The 25,802-nt window shown below is 50.6% G+C and overlaps 1 pseudogene; it reads right to left on the reverse strand.

Moving 5' to 3' along the window:
• Positions 1-25,802, reverse strand: part of LOC135564864 (SH3 and multiple ankyrin repeat domains protein 1-like) — a 58,574-nt pseudogene that overhangs the window by 20,497 nt on the left and 12,275 nt on the right.

Here is a 25,802-nt window from a genome sequence, read left to right on the forward strand (position 1 = left end):
TGTCCTCTAGCAGAGATGATGACCAACAATATCATTCTGTATATACTGGTAAAAGTACAGCAACGGTCATTTGCCAACAGGGTGAGATGTTATACTGCCTTTTACTTGGCGAGTCACAGGAGAAGTCCATCGTCTTTAGCTGTGTCACATTCAACCACAGTTCCAGCTTCTGTGATGAAAAGCTCCTAGAAACAGTGTATCAGCCTACAAACATTTTAGTACAATACAACACGTGTAAACTGCTATTCTCCACAGCAGAAGCATACTACAACATGAACCAGGACAGAGACAGAACAGGCAGACTAGAAGCACATGGTATGCTACAGCTGCAGACAGTGTTACAGCACAGGCCTTTAAGAGTCTAGAGGACAGACAGACGGACAGGCCGGCCAGAGGGCCTGCCAGACAGACAGCCTCACCGATGGATTTCTGTCGCAGCATACCGTGTGGAGGGGCGTGGCCTGATGTGAACTGGGCGCGGTCATAGCCCAGCCCGGTCATCCCCATTTCTGATTGGTCGTAATTTGGCTGCACAGCAAGAGAGGGAAGAGGGAGCAGAGGACAATGTTCAGAAAGGACAGAACTTATATAACAGAATAAACTTTGCAGACTGTGGTACTGTAAGTGAATAAAATAGCTTCACTATTCATGAAAGAGTTACTTGTAAAATAGTTCATATCTAGTAGTATAGTAGCTTAGGCAGTCAAATCAATCTTATTTGTATGGGTGCTGCATCAAACTAACCCACTGAATGACATTGTGTAGCATCTCCTAAAGATGTGGATGTTACCATAGGAACACTACAGGACAAACTGTTTCTCTCAACCTCATGACAGGTGATCTCACTAGTGAACACGAGCGCCAGCACACACACACACGCACGCCAGCACACACGCAATGCCGACACACACACCTCATTGGCGTAAAAGGAGCCCCGGCTCCTGTCTCTCCTTGCCCCCTGACCCCGCGTCCCTTGCCCCTCATTGGTGCTGATTGTCTGCTGAGCTGCTGCCAGGATCTCATCTAGCTTATCTGAGAGACAGTGAGAAAGAGAGAGAGATGGAGAAAGACGGAGAGAGAGAGACGGAGAGAGACAGAGAGAGAGACAGAGAGAGAGAGAGAGAGCGAGATGGAGAGACAGAGAGATGGAGACAGAGAGATGGAAAGAGAGAGACAGAGAGAGAGAGAGACAGAGAGCGACAGACGGAGAGAGAGAGACGGAGAGAGACAGACGGAGAGACGGAGACAGACGGAGAGAGACAGATGGAGAGAGAGAGAGAGACGGAGAAAGACGGAGAGAGACAGACGGAGAGAGAGAGAGAGAGAGACGGAGAGGGACAGATGGAGAGAGAGAGACAGAGAGAGAGAGAGGGACAGTTGGAGAGAGAGAGACATTAGAGAGAGAGAGAGACGGAGAAAGACAGACGGAGAGAGAGAGAGAGACGGAGAAAGACAGACGGAGAAAGACGGAGAGAGACAGACGGAGAGAGACGGAGAAAGACAGACGGAGAGAGACGGAGAAAGACAGACGGAGAAAGACAGAGAGAGACAGACGGAGAGAGACAGACGGAGAGAGACAGACAGAGAGAGACGGAGAGGGACAGATGGAGAGAGAGACAGAGAGAGAGACGGAGAGGGAGAGATGGAGAGAGAGAGAGAGGGGGGGAGAAAGATGGAGAGAGCGAGAGACGGAGAGGGAGAGAGACAGATGAAGAGAAAGAAAGAGAGACAGACGGAGAGAGCGAGAGCGAGAGACAGAGAGAGATGGAGAGACAGAGAGATGGAGACAGAGAGATGGAAAGAGAGAGACAGAGAGAGAGAGACAGAGAGCGACAGACGGAGAAAGAGAGAGACGGAGAGAGACAGACGGAGAGACGGAGACAGACGGAGAGAGACAGACGGAGAGAGACAGACGGAGAGAGAGAGACGGAGAAAGACGGAGAGAGACAGACGGAGAGAGAGAGAGAGACAGAGAGAGACAGAGAGAGAGACAGAGAGAGAGAGAGAGAGCGAGATGGAGAGACAGAGAGATGGAGACAGAGAGATGGAAAGAGAGAGACAGAGAGAGAGAGAGACAGAGAGCGACAGACGGAGAGAGAGAGACGGAGAGAGACAGACGGAGAGACGGAGACAGACGGAGAGAGACAGATGGGAGAAAGAGACAGAGAAAAACGGAGAGAGACAGACGGAGAGAGAGAGAGAGAGAGACGGAGAGGGACAGATGGAGAGAGAGAGACAGAGAGAGAGAGAGGGACAGTTGGAGAGAGAGAGACATTAGAGAGAGAGAGAGACGGAGAAAGACAGACGGAGAGAGAGAGAGAGACGGAGAAAGACAGACGGAGAAAGACGGAGAGAGACAGACGGAGAGAGACGGAGAAAGACAGACGGAGAGAGACGGAGAAAGACAGACGGAGAAAGACAGAGAGAGACAGACGGAGAGAGACAGACGGAGAGAGACAGACAGAGAGAGACGGAGAGGGACAGATGGAGAGAGAGACAGAGAGAGAGACGGAGAGGGAGAGATGGAGAGAGAGAGAGAGGGGGGGAGAAAGATGGAGAGAGCGAGAGACGGAGAGGGAGAGAGACAGATGAAGAGAAAGAAAGAGAGACAGACGGAGAGAGCGAGAGCGAGAGACAGAGAGAGATGGAGAGACAGAGAGATGGAGACAGAGAGATGGAAAGAGAGAGACAGAGAGAGAGAGACAGAGAGCGACAGACGGAGAAAGAGAGAGACGGAGAGAGACAGACGGAGAGACGGAGACAGACGGAGAGAGACAGACGGAGAGAGACAGACGGAGAGAGAGAGACGGAGAAAGACGGAGAGAGAGAGACGGAGAGAGAGAGAGAGACGGAGAGGGACAGATGGAGAGAGAGAGACAGAGAGAGAGAGGGACAGTTGGAGAGAGAGAGACAGAGAGACGGAGAAAGACAGACGGAGAGAGAGAGAGAGACGGAGAAAGACAGACGGAGAAAGACGGAGAGAGACAGAGAGAGACGGGGAAAGACAGACGGAGAGAGGCGGAGAAAGACAGACGGAGATAGACGGAGAGAGACAGACGGAGAGAGACAGACGGAGAGAGACGGAGAGGGACAGATGGAGAGAGAGAGAGAGAGAGAGACGGAGAGAGAGAGACGGAGAGGGAGAGATGGAGAGAGAGAGACAGTGAGAAAGAGAGAGAGATGGAGAGAGACAGAGAGTGAGAGAGACGGAGAGAGAGAGAGAGAGAGAGACGGAGAGAGAGACAGAGAGAGTGAGAGAGACGTAGAGTGAGAGAGAGAGACGGAGAGAGAGAGAGAGAGAGAGAGCGAGATGGAGAGACAGAGAGATGGAGACAGAGAGATGGAAAGAGAGAGAGACAGAGAGCGAGAGACGGAGAGAGAGACAGACCGATGGAGAGAGAGACAGAGGAAGAGAGACGGACAGACACAGAGAGAGAGAGAGAGGGGGGGGGGAGAAAGACGGAGAGAGAGAGAGACGGAGAGGGAGAGAGACAGATGAAGAGAAAGAAAGAGAGACAGACGGAGAGAGCGAGAGCGAGAGACAGAGAGAGATGGAGAGACAGAGAGATGGAGACAGAGAGATGGAAAGAGAGAGAGACAGAGAGCGACAGACGGAGAGAGAGAGAGACGGAGAGAGACAGACGGAGAGACGGAGAAAGACGGAGAGAGACAGACGGAGAGAGACAGACGGAGAGAGAGAGAGACGGAGAAAGACGGAGAGAGACAGACGGAGAGAGAGAGACGGAGAGGGACAGATGGAGAGAGAGAGACAGAGAGAGAGAGAGAGGGACAGTTGGAGAGAGAGAGACAGAGAGAGAGAGAGAGACGGAGAAAGACAGACGGAGAAAGACGGAGAGAGACAGACGGAGAGAGAGAGAGAGACGGAGAAAGACAGACGGAGAGAGACAGACGGAGAAAGACAGAGAGAGACAGACGGAGAGAGACAGACAGAGAGAGACGGAGAGGGACAGATGGAGAGAGAGACAGAGAGAGAGAGAGACGGAGAGAGAGAGAGAGACGGAGAGGGAGAGATGGAGAGAGAGAGAGACAGGGAGAAAGAGAGAGAGATGGAGAGAGACAGAGAGTGAGAGAGACGGAGAGAGAGAGAAAGAGAGAGAGAGAGAGAGAGAGACGGAGAGAGAGAGAGAGACAGAGAGAGTGAGAGAGACATAGAGTGAGAGAGACGGAGTGAGAGAGACGGAGAAAGAGAGACGGGGAGAGAGAGAGACGGAGAGAGAGAGACAGAGAGAGAGAGACAGAGAGACACAGAGAGAGAGAGAGACAGAGAGAGACGGAGAGTGAGAGAGACGGAGATGGAGAGAGAGAGAGAGACGGAGAGAGAGAGAGAGAGACGGAGAAAGCGAGACGGAGAGAGAGAGAGAGACGGAGAGAGAGAGACAGATAGCGAGAGAGAGAGAGAGAGAGACAGAGAGACACAGAGAGACGGAGAGTGAGAGAGACGGAGAGAGAGAGAGAGACGGAGAGAGAGAGACAGATAGCGAGAGACAGAGAGAGATGGAGAGACAGAGAGATGGAGACAGAGAGAGACAGAGAGAGAGAGACAGAGAGCGAGACGGACCGATGGGGAGAGAGACAGAGGAAGAGAGACGGACAGACACAGAGAGAGAGAGGGTGGGGGGGCGGAGAGAGAAAGACGGAGAGAGAGAGAGACGGAGAAGGAGAGAGACAGATGAAGAGAAAGAGAGAGACAGACGGAGAGAGAGAGACAGATGAAGAGAAAGAGAGAGAGACAGACGGAGAGAGAGAGACAGATAGCGAGAGACAGAGAGAGAGACGGAGAGTGAGAGAGAGAGAGAGACGGAGAGAGACAGACAGAGAGAGAGAGACAGACGGAGAGAGACAGATGGAAAGAGAGAGAAAGACGGAGAGAGACAGACGGAGAGAGAGAGAGAGACAGAGAAAGACAGACGGAGAAAGACGGAGAGAGACAGACGGAGAGAGACAGACGGAGAGAGAGAGAGAGAGATGGAGAGAGAGACAGAGAGAGAGAGGGACAGAGAGGGACAGATGGAGAGAGAGAGAGAGAGGGACAGATGGAGAGAGAGTGACAGAGAGAGAGAGAGAGAGAGAGAGAGAGAGAGAGACGGAGAGAGACGGAGAGGGACAGATGGAGAGAGAGAGACAGAGAGAGAGAGAGAGGGACATATGGAGAGAGAGTGACAGAGAGACAGAGAGAGAGAGAGAGACGGAGAAAGACAGACGGAGAGAGACAGACGGAGAGAGACAGACGGAGAGAGAGAGACGGAGAAAGACAGACGTAGAGAGAGAGAGACGGAGAAAGACAGACGTAGAGAGAGAGAGAGAGACGGAGAAAGACAGACGAAGAGAGAGAGAGAGAGATGGAGAGAGAGAGAGACAGAGAGAGAGAGAGAGACGAGAGAGAGAGAGACGGAGAGAGAGAGAGAGTAGAGAGAGAGAGAGAGAGAGAGAGAGAGACGGAGAAAGAGAGACGGAGAGAGAAAGAGAGAGAGAGAGAGAGAGAGAGAGAGAGAGAGAGACGGAGAAAGACAGACGAAGAGAGAGAGAGAGAGACAGAGAGACAGAGAGCGAGAGACGAAGAGAGAGACAGAGAGAGAGACGGACCGATGGGGAGAGAGACAGAGGAAGAGAGACGGACAGACACAGAGAGAGAGAGAGAGAGAGGGGGGGGGCGGAGAGAGAAAGACGAGAGAGAGAGAGAGAGACGGAGAAGGAGAGAGACAGATGAAGAGAAAGAGAGAGAGACAGACGGAGAGAGAGACAGACGGAGAGAGAGAGAGAGAGAGACGGATGGAGAGAGAGAGACAGACGGAGAGAAAGACAGACGGAGAGAAAGACAGACGGAGAGAGAGAGACGGAGAAAGAGAGAGAGACGGAGAGAGAGAGGGAGAGATGGACAGATGGAGAGAGAGTGACAGAGAGAGAGAGAGAGAGAGAGAGAGACGGAGAGAGACGGAGAGGGACAGATGGAGAGAGAGAGACAGAGAGAGAGAGAGAGAGGGACATATGGAGAGAGAGTTACAGAGAGACAGAGAGAGAGAGACGGAGAAAGACAGACGGAGAGAGACAGACGGAGAGAGACAGACGGAGAGAGAGAGAGACGGAGAAAGACAGACGTAGAGAGAGAGAGACGGAGAAAGACAGACGGAGAAAGACGGAGAGAGACAGACGGAGAGAGACGGAGAAAGACAGACGGAGAGAGACGGAGAAAGACAGACGGAGAAAGACAGAGAGAGACAGACGGAGAGAGACAGACGGAGAGAGACAGACAGAGAGAGACGGAGAGGGACAGATGGAGAGAGAGACAGAGAGAGAGACGGAGAGAGATGGAGAGAGAGAGAGAGACGGAGAAAGAGAGACGGAGAGAGAAAGAGAGAGAGAGAGAGAGAGACGGAGAAAGAGAGACGGAGAGAGAAAGAGAGAGAGAGAGAGAGAGAGAGAGACGGAGTAAGACAGACGAAGAGAGAGAGAGAGAGACAGAGAGACAGAGAGCGAGAGACGAAGAGAGAGACAGAGAGAGAGACGGACCGATGGGGAGAGAGACAGAGGAAGAGAGACGGACAGACACAGAGAGAGAGAGAGAGAGAGGGGGGGCGGAGAGAGAAAGACGGAGAGAGAGAGAGAGACGGAGAAGGAGAGAGACAGATGAAGAGAAAGAGAGAGAGACAGACGGAGAGAGAGACAGACGGAGAGAGAGAGAGAGAGAGACGGATGGAGAGAGAGAGACAGACGGAGAGAAAGACAGACGGAGAGAAAGACAGACGGAGAGAGAGAGACGGAGAAAGAGAGAGAGACGGAGAGTGAGAGAGAGACGGAGAGAGAGAGAGACAGAGAGAGAGAGAGAGATGGAGAGAGAGAGACAGAGAGAGAGAGGGAGAGATGGACAGATGGAGAGAGAGTGACAGAGAGAGAGAGAGAGAGAGAGAGAGAGAGAGAGAGACGGAGAGAGACGGAGAGGGACAGATGGAGAGAGAGAGACAGAGAGAGAGAGAGAGAGGGACATATGGAGAGAGAGTGACAGAGAGACAGAGAGAGAGAGACGGAGAAAGACAGACGGAGAGAGACAGACGGAGAGAGACAGACGGAGAGAGAGAGAGAGAGACGGAGAAAGACAGACGTAGAGAGAGAGAGACGGAGAAAGACAGACGTAGAGAGAGAGAGACGGAGAAAGACAGACGAAGAGAGAGAGAGAGAGATGGAGAGAGAGAGAGACAGAGAGAGAGAGAGAGACGTAGAGTGAGAGAGACGGAGAGAGAGACAGAGAGAGAGAGACGGAGAAAGAGAGACGGAGAGAGAGAGAGAGAGAGAGAGAGAGAGAGAGAGAGAGAGAGAGAGAGACGGAGAAAGACAGACGAAGAGAGAGAGAGAGAGACAGAGAGACAGAGAGCGAGAGACGAAGAGAGAGACAGAGGAAGAGAGACGGACAGACACAGAGAGAGAGAGAGAGAGAGGGGGGGGGAGAGAGAGAAAGACGGAGAGAGAGAGAGAGACGGAGAAGGAGAGAGACAGATGAAGAGAAAGAGAGAGAACAGACGGAGAGAGAGACAGACGGAGAGAGAGAGAGACGGATGGAGAGAGAGAGACAGACGGAGAGAAAGACAGACGGAGAGAAAGACAGACGGAGAGAGAGAGACGGAGAAAGAGAGAGAGACGGAGAGTGAGAGAGAGATGGAGAGAGAGAGAGACGGAGAGAGAGAGAGAGAGAGACGGAGAGAGACAGACGGAGAGAGACAGACGGAGAGAGAGACAGACGGAGAGAGAGAGAGACGGAGAGAGAGAGAGACGGAGTGAGAGAGAACAAGTGGTATAGAGGTTAGAGAAGAGGATGTGACAGAGTGGAGGAGGGAAAGGGTGAGGGGAGAGGGTCAAATCAAACCAACAAACACTCCACCACACATCCACCCACTGAAGGGGAATTTATTCATATGTGAAAAATAAAGCCCGGCTATTCCCCTGATGCTGTACATGCATATGAAGTCTCTTACTCAAAGCCATCTGATAGACTGTCCTCTTCTTCTCTGTAACTTGTGAAGTCTCGAATTCTGAAAGGATACGGAAAAACCCAGTAAGCTGACTGAATGCTAACTGGCTAGCAGAGACGTTTGCCGTTTTAACAGATAAAAACACAAAGCATAAAAGGAGTTTGTGATTTGTACCTGAATTTTTTTTCCAGGGGGTAGCAGCTGAGGACAAAGCAAAGGCAGACGTTAACTTTGGCACTTGAGTTACTGTAACACCATCACTTGAGTTACTGTAACACCATCACTTGAGTTACTGTAACACCATCACTTGAGTTACTGTAACACCATCACTTGAGTTACTGTAACACCATCACTTGAGTTACTGTAACACCATCACTTACAGTGGGGCAAAAAAGTATTTAGTCAGCCACCAATTGTGCAAGTTCTCCCACTTAAAAAGATGAGAGAGGCCTGTAATTTTCATCATAGGTACACTTCAACTATGACAGACAAAATGAGAAAAAAAACTCCAGAAAATCACATTGTAGGATTTTTAATGAATTTATTTTCAAATTATGGTGGGAAATAAGTATTTGGTCACCTACAAACAAGCAAGATTTCTGTCTCTCACAGACCTGTAACTTCGTCTTTAAGAGGCTCCTCTGTCCTCCACTCGTTACCTGTATTAATGGCACCTGTTTGAAGTTGTTATCAGTATAAAAGACACCTGTCCACAACCTCAAACAGTCACACTCCAAATTCCACTATGGCCAAGACCAAAGAGCTGTCAAAGGACACCAGAAACAAAATTGTAGACCTTAGACCTGCACCAGGCTGGGAAGACTGAATCTGCAATAGGTAAGCAGCTTGGTTTGAAGAAATCAACTGTGGGAGCAAATATTAGGAAATGAAAGACATACAAGACCACTGATAATCTCCCTCGATCTGGGGCTCCACGCAAGATCTCACCCCGTGGGGTCAAAATGATGACAAGAACGGTGGGCAAAAATCCCAGAACCACACGGGGGGACCTAGTGAATGACCTGCAGAGAGCTGGGACCAAAGTAACAAAGCCTACCATCAGTAACATACTACGCCGCCAGGGACTCAAATCCTGCAGTGCCAGACGTGTCCCCCTGCTTAAGCCAGTACATGTCCAGGCCCGTCTGAAGTTTGCTAGAGAGCATTTGGATGATCCAGAAGAAGAAAAACTCAACTCGTCGTGTTTGGAGTACAAAGAATGCTGAGTTGCATCCAAAGAACACCATACCTACTGTGAAGCATGGGGGTGGAAACATCATGCTTTGGGGCTGTTTTTCTGCAAAGGGACCAGGACGACTGATCCGTGTAAAGGAAATGAATCTGGCCATGTATCGTGAGATTTTGAGTGAAAACCTCCTTCCATCAGCAAGGGCATTGAAGATGAAACGTGGCTGGGTCTTTCAGCATGACAATGATCCCAAACACACCGCCCGGGCAACGAAGGAGTGGCTTCGTAAGAAGCATTTCAAGGTCCTGGAGTGGCCTAGCCAGTCTCCAGATCTCAACCCCATAGAAAATCTTTGGAGGGAGTTGAAAGTCCTTGTTTCCCAGCAACAGCCCCAAAACATCACTGCTCTAGAGGAGATCTGCATGGAGGAATGGGCCAAAATACCAGCAACAGTGTGTGAAAACCTTGTGAAGACTTACAGAAAACGTTTGACCTCTGTCATTGCCAACAAAGGGTATATAACAAAGTATTGAGATAAACTTTTGTTATTGACCAAATACTTATTTCCACCATAATTTGCAAATAAATTCATTAAAAATCCTACAATGTGATTTTCTGGATTTTTTTTCTCATTTTAGTAAGTAATACTTATATTCCTATGTGTGCTGCAATCAGAGATGCCTGTGTCCTCTTTGTGACACACACACACACACACACACACACACACACACACACACACACACACACACACACACACACACACACACACACACACACACACACACACACAGATGTCTCACCTCTCTCCACTGTGACGCGTCCCCACCACAGGAAAGTGCAGTGAGTTGAGAGGAAAGACAGAGGTTAAAACAGAGTAGTGGAACGTGAGTAGACCACAGGGTTCTACAGACGGGTTTAGAGAGTAGTGGAACGTGAGTAGACCACAGGGTTCTACAGACGGGTTTAGAGAGTAGTGGAGCGTGAGTAGACCACAGGGTTCTACAGACGGGTTTAGAGAGTAGTGGGGCGTGAGTAGACCACAGGGTTCTACAGACGGGTTTAGAGAGTAGTGGAGCGTGAGTAGACCACAGGGTTCTACAGACGGGTTTAGAGAGTAGTGGGGCGTGAGTAGACCACAGGGTTCTACAGACGGGTTTAGAGAGTAGTGGAGCGTGAGTAGACCACAGGGTTCTACAGACGGGTTTAGAGAGTAGTGGAACGTGAGTAGACCACAGGGTTCTACAGACGGGTTTAGAGAGTAGTCGGGCGTGAGTAGACCACAGGGTTCTACAGACGGGTTTAGAGAGTAGTGGAACGTGAGTAGACCACAGGGTTCTACAGACGGGTTTAGAGAGTAGTGGAGCGTGAGTAGACCACAGGGTTCTACAGACGGGTTTAGAGAGTAGTGGAACGTGAGTAGACCACAGGGTTCTACAGACGGGTTTAGAGAGTAGTGGAACGTGAGTAGACCACAGGGTTCTACAGACGGGTTTAGAGAGTAGTGGAGCGTGAGTAGACCACATGGTTCTACAGACGGGTTTAGAGAGTAGTGGAGCGTGAGTAGACCACATGGTTCTACAGACGGGTTTAGAGAGTAGTGAAGCGTGAGTAGACCACAGGGTTCTACAGACGGGTTTAGAGAGTAGTGGAACGTGAGTAGACCACAGGGTTCTACAGACGGGTTTAGAGAGTAGTGGAGCGTGAGTAGACCACAGGGTTCTACAGACGGGTTTAGAGAGTAGTGGAGCGTGAGTAGACCACATGGTTCTACAGACGGGTTTAGAGAGTAGTGAAGCGTGAGTAGACCACAGGGTTCTACAGACGGGTTTAGAGAGTAGTGGAACGTGAGTAGACCACAGGGTTCTACAGACGGGTTTAGAGAGTAGTGGAACGTGAGTAGACCACAGGGTTCTACAGACGGGTTTAGAGAGTAGTGGAACGTGAGTAGACCACAGGGTTCTACAGACGGGTTTAGAGAGTAGTTGAGCGTGAGTAGACCACAGGGTTCTACAGACGGGTTTAGAGAGTAGTGGAACGTGAGTAGACCACAGGGTTCTACAGACGGGTTTAGAGAGTAGTGGAGCGAGAGTAGACCACAGGGTTCTACAGACGGGTTTAGAGAGTAGTGGAGCGTGAGTAGACCACAGGGTTCTACAGACGGGCTTAGAGAGTAGTGGAGCGAGAGGAGACCACAGGGTTCTACAGACGGGTTTAGAGAGTAGTGGAGCGTGAGTAGACCACAGGGTTCTACAGACTGGTTTAGAGAGTAGTGGGGCGTGAGTAGACCACAGGGTTCTACAGACGGGTTTGGAGAGTAGTGGAGCGTGAGTAGACCACAGGGTTCTACAGACGGGTTTAGACAGTAGTGGAGCGTGAGTAGACCACAGGGTTCTACAGACGGGTTTAGAGAGTAGTGGAGCGTGAGTAGACCACAGGGTTCTACAGACGGGTTTAGAGAGTAGTGGAGCGTGAGTAGACCACAGGGTTCTACAGACGGGTTTAGAGAGTAGTGGGGCGTGAGTAGACCACAGGGTTCTACAGACAGGTTTAGAGAGTAGTGGAGCGTGAGTAGACCACAGGGTTCTACAGACGGGTGTAGAGAGTAGTGGAGCGTGAGTAGACCACAGGGTTCTACAGACGGGTTTAGAGAGTAGTGGAGCGTGAGTAGACCACAGGGTTCTACAGACGGGTTTAGAGAGTAGTGGAGCGTGAGTAGACCACAGGGTTCTACAGACGGGTTTAGAGAGTAGTGGAGCGTGAGTAGACCACAGGGCTCTACAGACGGGTTTAGAGAGTAGTGAAACGTGAGTAGACCACAGGGTTCTACAGACGGGTTTAGAGAGTAGTGGGGCGTGAGTAGACCACAGGGTTCTACAGACGGGTTTAGAGAGTAGTGGAGCGTGAGTAGACCACAGGGTTCTACAGACGGGTTTAGAGAGTAGTGGAGCGTGAGTAGACCACAGGGTTCTACAGACAGGTTTAGAGAGTAGTGGAGCGTGAGTAGACGACAGGTTTAGAGAGTAGTGGAGCGTGAGTACACCACAGGGTTCTACAGACGGGTTTAGAGAGTAGTGGAGCGTGAGTAGACCACAGGGTTCTACAGACGGGTTTAGAGAGTAGTGGAGCGTGAGTACACCACAGGGTTCTACAGACGGGTTTAGAGAGTAGTGGAGCGTGAGTAGAACACAGGGTTCTACAGACGGGTTTAGAGAGTATTGGAGCGTGAGTAAACCACAGGGTTCTACAGACGGGTTTAGAGAGTAGTGGAGCGTGAGTAGACCACAGGGTTCTACAGACGGGTTTAGAGAGTAGTGAAGCGTGAGTAGACCACAGGGTTCTACAGACGGGTTTAGAGAGTAGTGGAGCGTGAGTAGACCACAGGGTTCTACAGACAGGTTTAGAGAGTAGTGGGGCGTGAGTAGACCACAGGGTTCTACAGACAGGTTTAGAGAGTAGTGGAGCGTGAGTAGACCACAGGGTTCTACAGACGGGTTTAGAGAGTAGTGGAGCGTGAGTAGACCACAGGGTTCTACAGACGGGTTTAGAGAGTAGTGGGGCGTGAGTAGACCACAGGGTTCTACAGACGGGTTTAGAGAGTAGTGAAGCGTGAGTAGACCACAGGGTTCTACAGACGGGTTTAGAGAGTAGTGGAACGTGAGTAGACCACAGGGTTCTACAGACGGGTTTAGAGAGTAGTGGAACGTGAGTAGACCACAGGGTTCTACAGACGGGTTTAGAGAGTAGTGGAACGTGAGTAGACCACAGGGTTCTACAGACGGGTTTAGAGAGTAGTGGAGCGTGAGTAGACCACATGGTTCTACAGACGGGTTTAGAGAGTAGTGAAGCGTGAGTAGACCACAGGGTTCTACAGACGGGTTTAGAGAGTAGTGGAACGTGAGTAGACCACAGGGTTCTACAGACGGGTTTATAGAGTAGTGGAACGTGAGTAGACCACAGGGTTCTACAGACGGGTTTAGAGAGTAGTGGAACGTGAGTAGACCACAGAGTTCTACAGACGGGTTTAGAGAGTAGTTGAGCGTGAGTAGACCACAGGGTTCTACAGACGGGTTTAGAGAGTAGTGGAACGTGAGTAGACCACAGGGTTCTACAGACGGGTTTAGAGAGTAGTGGAGCGAGAGTAGACCACAGGGTTCTACAGACGGGTTTAGAGAGTAGTGGGGCGTGAGTAGACCACAGGGTTCTACAGACGGGTGTAGAGAGTAGTGGAGCGTGAGTAGACCACAGGGTTCTACAGACAGGTTTAGAGAGTAGTGGAGCGTGAGTAGACGACAGGTTTAGAGAGTAGTGGAGCGTGAGTACACCACAGGGTTCTACAGACGGGTTTAGAGAGTAGTGGAGCGTGAGTAGACCACAGGGTTCTACAGACGGGTTTAGAGAGTAGTGGAGCGTGAGTAGACCACAGGGTTCTACAGACGGGTTTAGAGAGTAGTGGAGCGTGAGTAGACCACAGGGTTCTACAGACGGGTTTAGAGAGTAGTGGGGCGTGAGTAGACCACAGGGTTCTACAGACAGGTTTAGAGAGTAGTGGAGCGTGAGTAGACCACAGGGTTCTACAGACGGGTGTAGAGAGTAGTGGAGCGTGAGTAGACCACAGGGTTCTACAGACGGGTTTAGAGAGTAGTGGAGCGTGAGTAGACCACAGGGTTCTACAGACGGGTTTAGAGAGTAGTGGAGCGTGAGTAGACCACAGGGTTCTACAGACGGGTTTAGAGAGTAGTGGAGCGTGAGTAGACCACAGGGCTCTACAGACGGGTTTAGAGAGTAGTGAAACGTGAGTAGACCACAGGGTTCTACAGACGGGTTTAGAGAGTAGTGGGGCGTGAGTAGACCACAGGGTTCTACAGACGGGTTTAGAGAGTAGTGGAGCGTGAGTAGACCACAGGGTTCTACAGACGGGTTTAGAGAGTAGTGGAGCGTGAGTAGACCACAGGGTTCTACAGACAGGTTTAGAGAGTAGTGGAGCGTGAGTAGACGACAGGTTTAGAGAGTAGTGGAGCGTGAGTACACCACAGGGTTCTACAGACGGGTTTAGAGAGTAGTGGAGCGTGAGTAGACCACAGGGTTCTACAGACGGGTTTAGAGAGTAGTGGAGCGTGAGTACACCACAGGGTTCTACAGACGGGTTTAGAGAGTAGTGGAGCGTGAGTAGAACACAGGGTTCTACAGACGGGTTTAGAGAGTATTGGAGCGTGAGTAAACCACAGGGTTCTACAGACGGGTTTAGAGAGTAGTGGAGCGTGAGTAGACCACAGGGTTCTACAGACGGGTTTAGAGAGTAGTGAAGCGTGAGTAGACCACAGGGTTCTACAGACGGGTTTAGAGAGTAGTGGAGCGTGAGTAGACCACAGGGTTCTACAGACGGGTTTAGAGAGTAGTGGAGCGTGAGTAGACCACAGGGTTCTACAGACAGGTTTAGAGAGTAGTGGAGCGTGAGTAGACGACAGGTTTAGAGAGTAGTGGAGCGTGAGTACACCACAGGGTTCTACAGACGGGTTTAGAGAGTAGTGGAGCGTGAGTAGACCACAGGGTTCTACAGACGGGTTTAGAGAGTAGTGGAGCGTGAGTACACCACAGGGTTCTACAGACGGGTTTAGAGAGTAGTGGAGCGTGAGTAGAACACAGGGTTCTACAGACGGGTTTAGAGAGTAGTGGAGCGTGAGTAGACCACAGGGTTCTACAGACGGGTTTAGAGAGTAGTGAAGCGTGAGTAGACCACAGGGTTCTACAGACGGGTTTAGAGAGTAGTGGAGCGTGAGTAGACCACAGGGTTCTACAGACAGGTTTAGAGAGTAGTGGGGCGTGAGTAGACCACAGGGTTCTACAGACAGGTTTAGAGAGTAGTGGAGCGTGAGTAGACCACAGGGTTCTACAGACGGGTTTAGAGAGTAGTGGAGCGTGAGTAGACCACAGGGTTCTACAGACGGGTTTAGAGAGTAGTGGGGCGTGAGTAGACCACAGGGTTCTACAGACGGGTTTAGAGAGTAGTGGAACGTGAGTAGACCACAGGTTTCTACAGACGGGTTTAGAGAGTAGTGGAGCGTGAGTAGACCACAGGGTTCTACAGACGGGTTTAGAGAGTAGTGGAGCGTGAGTAGACCACAGGGTTCTACAGACGGGTTTAGAGAGTAGTGGAGCGTGAGTAGACCACAGGGTTCTACAGACGGGTTTAGAGAGTAGTGGAGCGTGAGTAGACCACAGGGTTCTACAGACGGGTGTAGAGAGTAGTGGAGCGTGAGTAGACCACAGGGTTCTACAGACGGGTTTAGAGAGTAGTGGAGCGTGAGTAGACCACAGGGTTCTACAGACGGGTGTAGAGAGTAGTGGAGCGTGAGTAGACCACAGGGTTCTACAGACGGGTTTAGAGAGTAGTGGAGCGTGAGTAGACCACAGGGTTCTACAGACGGGTATAGAGAGTAGTGGAACGTGAGGAGACCACAGGGTTCTACAGACGGGTTTAGAGAGTAGTGGAGCGTGAGTAGACCACAGGGTTCTACAGACGGGTTTAGAGAGTAGTGGAGCGTGAGTAGACCACAGGGTTCTACAGACGGGTGTAGAGAGTAGTGGAGCGTGAGTAGACCACAGGATTCTACAGACGGGTTTAGAGAGTAGTGGAGCGTGAGTAGACCACAGGGTTCTACAGACGGGTTTAGAGAGTAGTGGAGCGTGAGTAGACCACAGGGTTCTACAGACGGGTTTAGAGAGTAGTGGGGCGTGAGTAGACCACAGGGTTCTACAGACGGGTTTAGAGAGTAGTGGAGCGTGAGTAGACCACAGGGTTCTACAGACGGGTTTAGAGAGTAGTGGAGCGTGAGTAGACCACAGGGTTCTACAGACAGGTTTAGAGAGTAGTGGAGCGTGAGTAGACGACAGGTTTAGAGAGTAGTGGAGCGTGAGTACACCACAGGGTTCTACAGACGGGTTTAGAGAGTAGTGGAGCGTGAGTAGACCACAGGGTTCTACAGACGGGTTTAGAGAGTAGTGGAGCGTGAGTACACCACAGGGTTCTACAGACGGGTTTAGAGAGTAGTGGAGCGTGAGTAGAACACAGGGTTCTACAGACGGGTTTAGAGAGTATTGGAGCGTGAGTAAACCACAGGGTTCTACAGACGGGTTTAGAGAGTAGTGGAGCGTGAGTAGACCACAGGGTTCTACAGACGGGTTTAGAGAGTAGTGAAGCGTGAGTAGACCACAGGGTTCTACAGACGGGTTTAGAGAGTAGTGGAGCGTGAGTACACCACAGGGTTCTACAGACGGGTTTAGAGAGTAGTGGAGCGTGAGTAGAACACAGGGTTCTACAGACGGGTTTAGAGAGTATTGGAGCGTGAGTAAACCACAGGGTTCTACAGACGGGTTTAGAGAGTAGTGGAGCGTGAGTAGACCACAGGGTTCTACAGACGGGTTTAGAGAGTAGTGAAGCGTGAGTAGACCACAGGGTTCTACAGACGGGTTTAGAGAGTAGTGGAGCGTGAGTAGACCACAGGGTTCTACAGACGGGTTTAGAGAGTAGTGGAGCGTGAGTAGACCACAGGGTTCTACAGACAGGTTTAGAGAGTAGTGGAGCGTGAGTAGACGACAGGTTTAGAGAGTAGTGGAGCGTGAGTACACCACAGGGTTCTACAGACGGGTTTAGAGAGTAGTGGAGCGTGAGTAGACCACAGGGTTCTACAGACGGGTTTAGAGAGTAGTGGAGCGTGAGTACACCACAGGGTTCTACAGACGGGTTTAGAGAGTAGTGGAGCGTGAGTAGAACACAGGGTTCTACAGACGGGTTTAGAGAGTAGTGGAGCGTGAGTAGACCACAGGGTTCTACAGACGGGTTTAGAGAGTAGTGAAGCGTGAGTAGACCACAGGGTTCTACAGACGGGTTTAGAGAGTAGTGGAGCGTGAGTAGACCACAGGGTTCTACAGACAGGTTTAGAGAGTAGTGGGGCGTGAGTAGACCACAGGGTTCTACAGACAGGTTTAGAGAGTAGTGGAGCGTGAGTAGACCACAGGGTTCTACAGACGGGTTTAGAGAGTAGTGGAGCGTGAGTAGACCACAGGGTTCTACAGACGGGTTTAGAGAGTAGTGGGGCGTGAGTAGACCACAGGGTTCTACAGACGGGTTTAGAGAGTAGTGAAGCGTGAGTAGACCACAGGGTTCTACAGACGGGTTTAGAGAGTAGTGGAACGTGAGTAGACCACAGGGTTCTACAGACGGGTTTAGAGAGTAGTGGAACGTGAGTAGACCACAGGGTTCTACAGACGGGTTTAGAGAGTAGTGGAACGTGAGTAGACCACAGGGTTCTACAGACGGGTTTAGAGAGTAGTGGAGCGTGAGTAGACCACATGGTTCTACAGACGGGTTTAGAGAGTAGTGAAGCGTGAGTAGACCACAGGGTTCTACAGACGGGTTTAGAGAGTAGTGGAACGTGAGTAGACCACAGGGTTCTACAGACGGGTTTATAGAGTAGTGGAACGTGAGTAGACCACAGGGTTCTACAGACGGGTTTAGAGAGTAGTGGAACGTGAGTAGACCACAGAGTTCTACAGACGGGTTTAGAGAGTAGTTGAGCGTGAGTAGACCACAGGGTTCTACAGACGGGTTTAGAGAGTAGTGGAACGTGAGTAGACCACAGGGTTCTACAGACGGGTTTAGAGAGTAGTGGAGCGAGAGTAGACCACAGGGTTCTACAGACGGGTTTAGAGAGTAGTGGAGCGTGAGTAGACCACAGGGTTCTACAGACGGGTTTAGAGAGTAGTGGAGCGTGAGTAGACCACAGGGTTCTACAGACGGGTTTAGAGAGTAGTGGGGCGTGAGTAGACCACAGGGTTCTACAGACAGGTTTAGAGAGTAGTGGAGCGTGAGTAGACCACAGGGTTCTACAGACGGGTGTAGAGAGTAGTGGAGCGTGAGTAGACCACAGGGTTCTACAGACGGGTTTAGAGAGTAGTGGAGCGTGAGTAGACCACAGGGTTCTACAGACGGGTTTAGAGAGTAGTGGAGCGTGAGTAGACCACAGGGTTCTACAGACGGGTTTAGAGAGTAGTGGAGCGTGAGTAGACCACAGGGCTCTACAGACGGGTTTAGAGAGTAGTGAAACGTGAGTAGACCACAGGGTTCTACAGACGGGTTTAGAGAGTAGTGGGGCGTGAGTAGACCACAGGGTTCTACAGACAGGTTTAGAGAGTAGTGGAGCGTGAGTAGACCACAGGGTTCCACAGACGGGTTTAGAGAGTAGTGGAGCGTGAGTAGACCACAGGGTTCTACAGACAGGTTTAGAGAGTAGTGGAGCGTGAGTAGACGACAGGTTTAGAGAGTAGTGGAGCGTGAGTACACCACAGGGTTCTACAGACGGGTTTAGAGAGTAGTGGAGCGTGAGTAGACCACAGGGTTCTACAGACGGGTTTAGAGAGTAGTGGAGCGTGAGTACACCACAGGGTTCTACAGACGGGTTTAGAGAGTAGTGGAGCGTGAGTAGAACACAGGGTTCTACAGACGGGTTTAGAGAGTATTGGAGCGTGAGTAAACCACAGGGTTCTACAGACGGGTTTAGAGAGTAGTGGAGCGTGAGTAGACCACAGGGTTCTACAGACGGGTTTAGAGAGTAGTGAAGCGTGAGTAGACCACAGGGTTCTACAGACGGGTTTAGAGAGTAGTGGAGCGTGAGTAGACCACAGGGTTCTACAGACAGGTTTAGAGAGTAGTGGGGCGTGAGTAGACCACAGGGTTCTACAGACAGGTTTAGAGAGTAGTGGAGCGTGAGTAGACCACAGGGTTCTACAGACGGGTTTAGAGAGTAGTGGAGCGTGAGTAGACCACAGGGTTCTACAGACGGGTTTAGAGAGTAGTGGGGCGTGAGTAGACCACAGGGTTCTACAGACGGGTTGTTACGGATACAGTTATCCTGTGTGTGTGTATATCCTGTGTGTGTTTCTTTTCTCTCCTTCTCCCCTCACAGGTGAAAACCATCACTCCCCAATCAGTCAACAATCAATCATCAATCAGAAGACACACCTCCTCCTATTTCCTACCCTATCACAGTTCCTTCCCATGGTTTAAAAACCCCATCATTTGTTTGTTCTAAAGCAATCTCTCGCTCAATCTCTAGCTCAATCTCTAGCTCAATCTCTCTGTAAATGCCATGTCTGTAGGTCTCTGTGTTTCACTCTCGCTTTGTGTCTTAACCTCTCTTTTGTTTAAGCACCTCATAGCACTTTGTCATCACCTGTGAGTATTGTTTTTGGTTATGGTGTTTGTTTGTTGCTGGTGGGAAAAGGGGGAAACCAAGACAAGTCGCCCATGGGCATACACTACCCGTAGGTGAACTTTGTTAAATACACTAGTTAGAACTGGGCGGACCACCCACTGTATTTTTGGTTAGTTAGTTAGCTGTTGTTAAAGTAGGCTAGTCTAGCTTAGGGGTGTTTTTGAATACTTATTGTTTCTTTCCTTGGGTCCATCTCAGCCCCTTTTCCTGCTCCCCCCATTACCGTGTGTTTATAAATAAACCTAGAGTTTGACGGTAGATTTCTGTTGTCGTGGTTATTTCGTGCACACTTTTACTTTGTCACAATAATAATTTGCATGAGTTATGTTACGGGTCTCATTACCATCCCCCCTAGACTGTCGGGCCAAAAGGGATTCGTAACACGGGTGTAGAGAGTAGTGGAACGTGAGGAGACCACAGGGTTCTACAGACGGGTTTAGAGAGTAGTGGAGCGTGAGTAGACCACAGGGTTCTACAGACGGGTGTAGAGAGTAGTGGAGCGTGAGTAGACCACAGGGTTCTACAGACGGGTTTAGAGAGTAGTGGAGCGTGAGTAGACGACATGTTTAGAGAGTAGTGGAGCGTGAGTACACCACAGGGTTCTACAGACGGGTTTAGAGAGTAGTGGAGCGTGAGTAGACCACAGGGTTCTACAGACGGGTTTAGAGAGTAGTGGAGCGTGAGTAGACCACAGGGTTCTACAGACGGGTGTAGAGAGTAGTGGAGCGTGAGTAGACCACAGGGTTCTACAGACAGGTTTAGAGAGTAGTGGAGCGTGAGTAGACCACAGGGTTCTACAGACGGGTGTAGAGAGTAGTGGAGCGTGAATAGACCACAGGGTTCTACAGACGGGTTTAGAGAGTAGTGGAGCGTGAGTAGACCACAGGGTTCTACAGACGGGTTTAGAGAGTAGTGGAGCGTGAGTAGACCACAGGGTTCTACAGACGGGTTTAGAGAGTATTGGAGCGTGAGTAGACCACAGGGTTCTACAGACGGGTTTAGAGAGTAGTGGAGCGTGAGTAGACCACAGGGTTCTACAGACGGGTTTAGAGAGTATTGGAGCGTGAGTAGACCACAGGGTTCTACAGACGGGTATAGAGAGTAGTGGAGCGTGAGTAGACCACAGGGTTCTACAGACGGGTTTAGAGAGTAGTGGGGCGTGAGTAGACCACAGGGTTCTACAGACGGGTGTAGAGAGTAGTGGAGCGTGAGTAGACCACAGGGTTCTACAGACGGGTTTAGAGAGTAGTGGAACGTGAGTAGACCACAGGGTTCTACAGACGGGTGTAGAGAGTAGTGGAGCGTGAGTAGACCACAGGGTTCTACAGACGGGTTTAGAGAGTAGTGGAGCGTGACTAGACCACAGGGTTCTACAGACAGGTTTAGAGAGTAGTGGAGCGTGAGTAGACCACAGGGTTCTACAGACAGGTTTAGAGAGTAGTGGAGCGTGAGTAGACCACAGGGTTCTACAGACGGGTGTAGAGAGTAGTGGAGCGAGAGTAGACCACAGGGTTCTACAGACGGGTTTAGAGAGTAGTGGAGCGTGAGTAGACCACAGGGTTCTACAGACGGGTTTAGAGAGTAGTGGAGCGAGAGTAGACCACAGGGTTCTACAGACGGGTTTAGAGAGTAGTGGAGCGTGAGTAGACCACAGGGTTCTACAGACGGGTTTAGAGAGTAGTGGAGCGAGAGGAGACCACAGGGTTCTACAGACGGGTTTAGAGAGTAGTGGAGCGTGAGTAGACCACAGGGTTCTACAGACTGGTTTAGAGAGTAGTGGGGCGTGAGTAGACCACAGGGTTCTACAGACGGGTTTAGAGAGTAGTGGAGCGTGAGTAGACCACAGGGTTCTACAGACGGGTTTAGAGAGTAGTGGGGCGTGAGTAGACCACAGGGTTCTACAGACAGGTTTAGAGAGTAGTGGAGCGTGAGTAGACCACAGGGTTCTACAGACGGGTGTAGAGAGTAGTGGAGCGTGAGTAGACCACAGGGTTCTACAGACGGGTTTAGAGAGTAGTGGAGCGTGAGTAGACCACAGGGTTCTACAGACGGGTTTAGAGAGTAGTGGAGCGTGAGTAGACCACAGGGTTCTACAGACGGGTTTAGAGAGTAGTGGAGCGTGAGTAGACCACAGGGCTCTACAGACGGGTTTAGAGAGTAGTGAAACGTGAGTAGACCACAGGGTTCTACAGACGGGTTTAGAGAGTAGTGGGGCGTGAGTAGACCACAGGGTTCTACAGACAGGTTTAGAGAGTAGTGGAGCGTGAGTAGACCACAGGGTTCTACAGACAGGTTTAGAGAGTAGTGGAGCGTGAGTAGACGACAGGTTTAGAGAGTAGTGGAGCGTGAGTACACCACAGGGTTCTACAGACGGGTTTAGAGAGTAGTGGAGCGTGAGTAGACCACAGGGTTCTACAGACGGGTTTAGAGAGTAGTGGAGCGTGAGTACACCACAGGGTTCTACAGACGGGTTTAGAGAGTAGTGGAGCGTGAGTAGAACACAGGGTTCTACAGACGGGTTTAGAGAGTATTGGAGCGTGAGTAAACCACAGGGTTCTACAGACGGGTTTAGAGAGTAGTGGAGCGTGAGTAGACCACAGGGTTCTACAGACGGGTTTAGAGAGTAGTGAAGCGTGAGTAGACCACAGGGTTCTACAGACGGGTTTAGAGAGTAGTGGAGCGTGAGTAGACCACAGGGTTCTACAGACAGGTTTAGAGAGTAGTGGGGCGTGAGTAGACCACAGGGTTCTACAGACAGGTTTAGAGAGTAGTGGAGCGTGAGTAGACCACAGGGTTCTACAGACGGGTTTAGAGAGTAGTGGAGCGTGAGTAGACCACAGGGTTCTACAGACGGGTTTAGAGAGTAGTGGGGCGTGAGTAGACCACAGGGTTCTACAGACGGGTTGTTACGGATACAGTTATCCTGTGTGTGTGTATATCCTGTGTGTGTTTCTTTTCTCTCCTTCTCCCCTCACAGGTGAAAACCATCACTCCCCAATCAGTCAACAATCAATCATCAATCAGAAGACACACCTCCTCCTATTTCCTACCCTATCACAGTTCCTTCCCATGGTTTAAAAACCCCATCATTTGTTTGTTCTAAAGCAATCTCTCGCTCAATCTCTAGCTCAATCTCTAGCTCAATCTCTCTGTAAATGCCATGTCTGTAGGTCTCTGTGTTTCACTCTCGCTTTGTGTCTTAACCTCTCTTTTGTTTAAGCACCTCATAGCACTTTGTCATCACCTGTGAGTATTGTTTTTGGTTATGGTGTTTGTTTGTTGCTGGTGGGAAAAGGGGAAACCAAGACAAGTCGCCCATGGGCATACACTACCCGTAGGTGAACTTTGTTAAATACACTAGTTAGAACTGGGCGGACCACCCACTGTATTTTTGGTTAGTTAGTTAGCTGTTGTTAAAGTAGGCTAGTCTAGCTTAGGGGTGTTTTTGAATACTTATTGTTTCTTTCCTTGGGTCCATCTCAGCCCCTTTTCCTGCTCCCCCCATTACCGTGTGTTTATAAATAAACCTAGAGTTTGACGGTAGATTTCTGTTGTCGTGGTTATTTCGTGCACACTTTTACTTTGTCACAATAATAATTTGCATGAGTTATGTTACGGGTCTCATTACCATCCCCCCTAGACTGTCGGGCCAAAAGGGATTCGTAACACGGGTGTAGAGAGTAGTGGAACGTGAGGAGACCACAGGGTTCTACAGACGGGTTTAGAGAGTAGTGGAGCGTGAGTAGACCACAGGGTTCTACAGACGGGTGTAGAGAGTAGTGGAGCGTGAGTAGACCACAGGGTTCTACAGACGGGTTTAGAGAGTAGTGGAGCGTGAGTAGACGACATGTTTAGAGAGTAGTGGAGCGTGAGTGCACCACAGGGTTCTACAGACGGGTTTAGAGAGTAGTGGAGCGTGAGTAGACCACAGGGTTCTACAGACGGGTTTAGAGAGTAGTGGAGCGTGAGTAGACCACAGGGTTCTACAGACGGGTGTAGAGAGTAGTGGAGCGTGAGTAGACCACAGGGTTCTACAGACAGGTTTAGAGAGTAGTGGAGCGTGAGTAGACCACAGGGTTCTACAGACGGGTGTAGAGAGTAGTGGAGCGTGAATAGACCACAGGGTTCTACAGACGGGTTTAGAGAGTAGTGGAGCGTGAGTAGACCACAGGGTTCTACAGACGGGTTTAGAGAGTAGTGGAGCGTGAGTAGACCACAGGGTTCTACAGACGGGTTTAGAGAGTATTGGAGCGTGAGTAGACCACAGGGTTCTACAGACGGGTTTAGAGAGTAGTGGAGCGTGAGTAGACCACAGGGTTCTACAGACGGGTTTAGAGAGTATTGGAGCGTGAGTAGACCACAGGGTTCTACAGACGGGTATAGAGAGTAGTGGAGCGTGAGTAGACCACAGGGTTCTACAGACGGGTTTAGAGAGTAGTGGGGCGTGAGTAGACCACAGGGTTCTACAGACGGGTGTAGAGAGTAGTGGAGCGTGAGTAGACCACAGGGTTCTACAGACGGGTTTAGAGAGTAGTGGAACGTGAGTAGACCACAGGGTTCTACAGACGGGTGTAGAGAGTAGTGGAGCGTGAGTAGACCACAGGGTTCTACAGACGGGTTTAGAGAGTAGTGGAGCGTGACTAGACCACAGGGTTCTACAGACAGGTTTAGAGAGTAGTGGAGCGTGAGTAGACCACAGGGTTCTACAGACAGGTTTAGAGAGTAGTGGAGCGTGAGTAGACCACAGGGTTCTACAGACGGGTGTAGAGAGTAGTGGAGCGAGAGTAGACCACAGGGTTCTACAGACGGGTTTAGAGAGTAGTGGAGCGTGAGTAGACCACAGGGTTCTACAGACGGGTTTAGAGAGTAGTGGAGCGAGAGTAGACCACAGGGTTCTACAGACGGGTTTAGAGAGTAGTGGAGCGTGAGTAGACCACAGGGTTCTACAGACGGGTTTAGAGAGTAGTGGAGCGAGAGGAGACCACAGGGTTCTACAGACGGGTTTAGAGAGTAGTGGAGCGTGAGTAGACCACAGGGTTCTACAGACTGGTTTAGAGAGTAGTGGGGCGTGAGTAGACCACAGGGTTCTACAGACGGGTTTGGAGAGTAGTGGAGCGTGAGTAGACCACAGGGTTCTACAGACGGGTTTAGACAGTAGTGGAGCGTGAGTAGACCACAGGGTTCTACAGACGGGTTTAGAGAGTAGTGGAGCGTGAGTAGACCACAGGGTTCTACAGACGGGTTTAGAGAGTAGTGGAGCGTGAGTAGACCACAGGGTTCTACAGACAGGTTTAGAGAGTAGTGGGGCGTGAGTAGACCACAGGGTTCTACAGACAGGTTTAGAGAGTAGTGGAGCGTGAGTAGACCACAGGGTTCTACAGACGGGTGTAGAGAGTAGTGGAGCGTGAGTAGACCACAGGGTTCTACAGACGGGTTTAGAGAGTAGTGGAGCGTGAGTAGACCACAGGGTTCTACAGACGGGTTTAGAGAGTAGTGGAGCGTGAGTAGACCACAGGGTTCTACAGACGGGTTTAGAGAGTAGTGGAGCGTGAGTAGACCACAGGGCTCTACAGACGGGTTTAGAGAGTAGTGAAACGTGAGTAGACCACAGGGTTCTACAGACGGGTTTAGAGAGTAGTGGGGCGTGAGTAGACCACAGGGTTCTACAGACAGGTTTAGAGAGTAGTGGAGCGTGAGTAGACCACAGGGTTCTACAGACGGGTTTAGAGAGTAGTGGAGCGTGAGTAGACCACAGGGTTCTACAGACAGGTTTAGAGAGTAGTGGAGCGTGAGTAGACGACAGGTTTAGAGAGTAGTGGAGCGTGAGTACACCACAGGGTTCTACAGACGGGTTTAGAGAGTAGTGGAGCGTGAGAAGACCACAGGGTTCTACAGACGGGTTTAGAGAGTAGTGGAGCGTGAGTACACCACAGGGTTCTACAGACGGGTTTAGAGAGTAGTGGAGCGTGAGTAGACCACAGGGTTCTACAGACGGGTTTAGAGAGTAGTGGAGCGTGAGTAGACCACAGGGTTCTACAGACGGGTGTAGAGAGTAGTGGAGCGAGAGTAGACCACAGGGTTCTACAGACGGGTTTAGAGAGTAGTGGAGCGTGAGTAGACCACAGGGTTCTACAGACGGGTGTAGAGAGTAGTGGAGCGAGAGTAGACCACAGGGTTCTACAGACGGGTTTAGAGAGTAGTGGAGCGTGAGTAGACCACAGGGTTCTACAGACGGGTTTAGAGAGTAGTGGAGCGAGAGTAGACCACAGGGTTCTACAGACGGGTTTAGAGAGTAGTGGAGCGTGAGTAGACCACAGGGTTCTACAGACGGGTTTAGAGAGTAGTGGAGCGAGAGGAGAC

This window comes from Oncorhynchus nerka, linkage group LG26, assembly GCF_034236695.1.
Source record: "Oncorhynchus nerka isolate Pitt River linkage group LG26, Oner_Uvic_2.0, whole genome shotgun sequence".
NCBI classification, from domain to species: Eukaryota; Metazoa; Chordata; class Actinopteri; order Salmoniformes; family Salmonidae; genus Oncorhynchus; species Oncorhynchus nerka.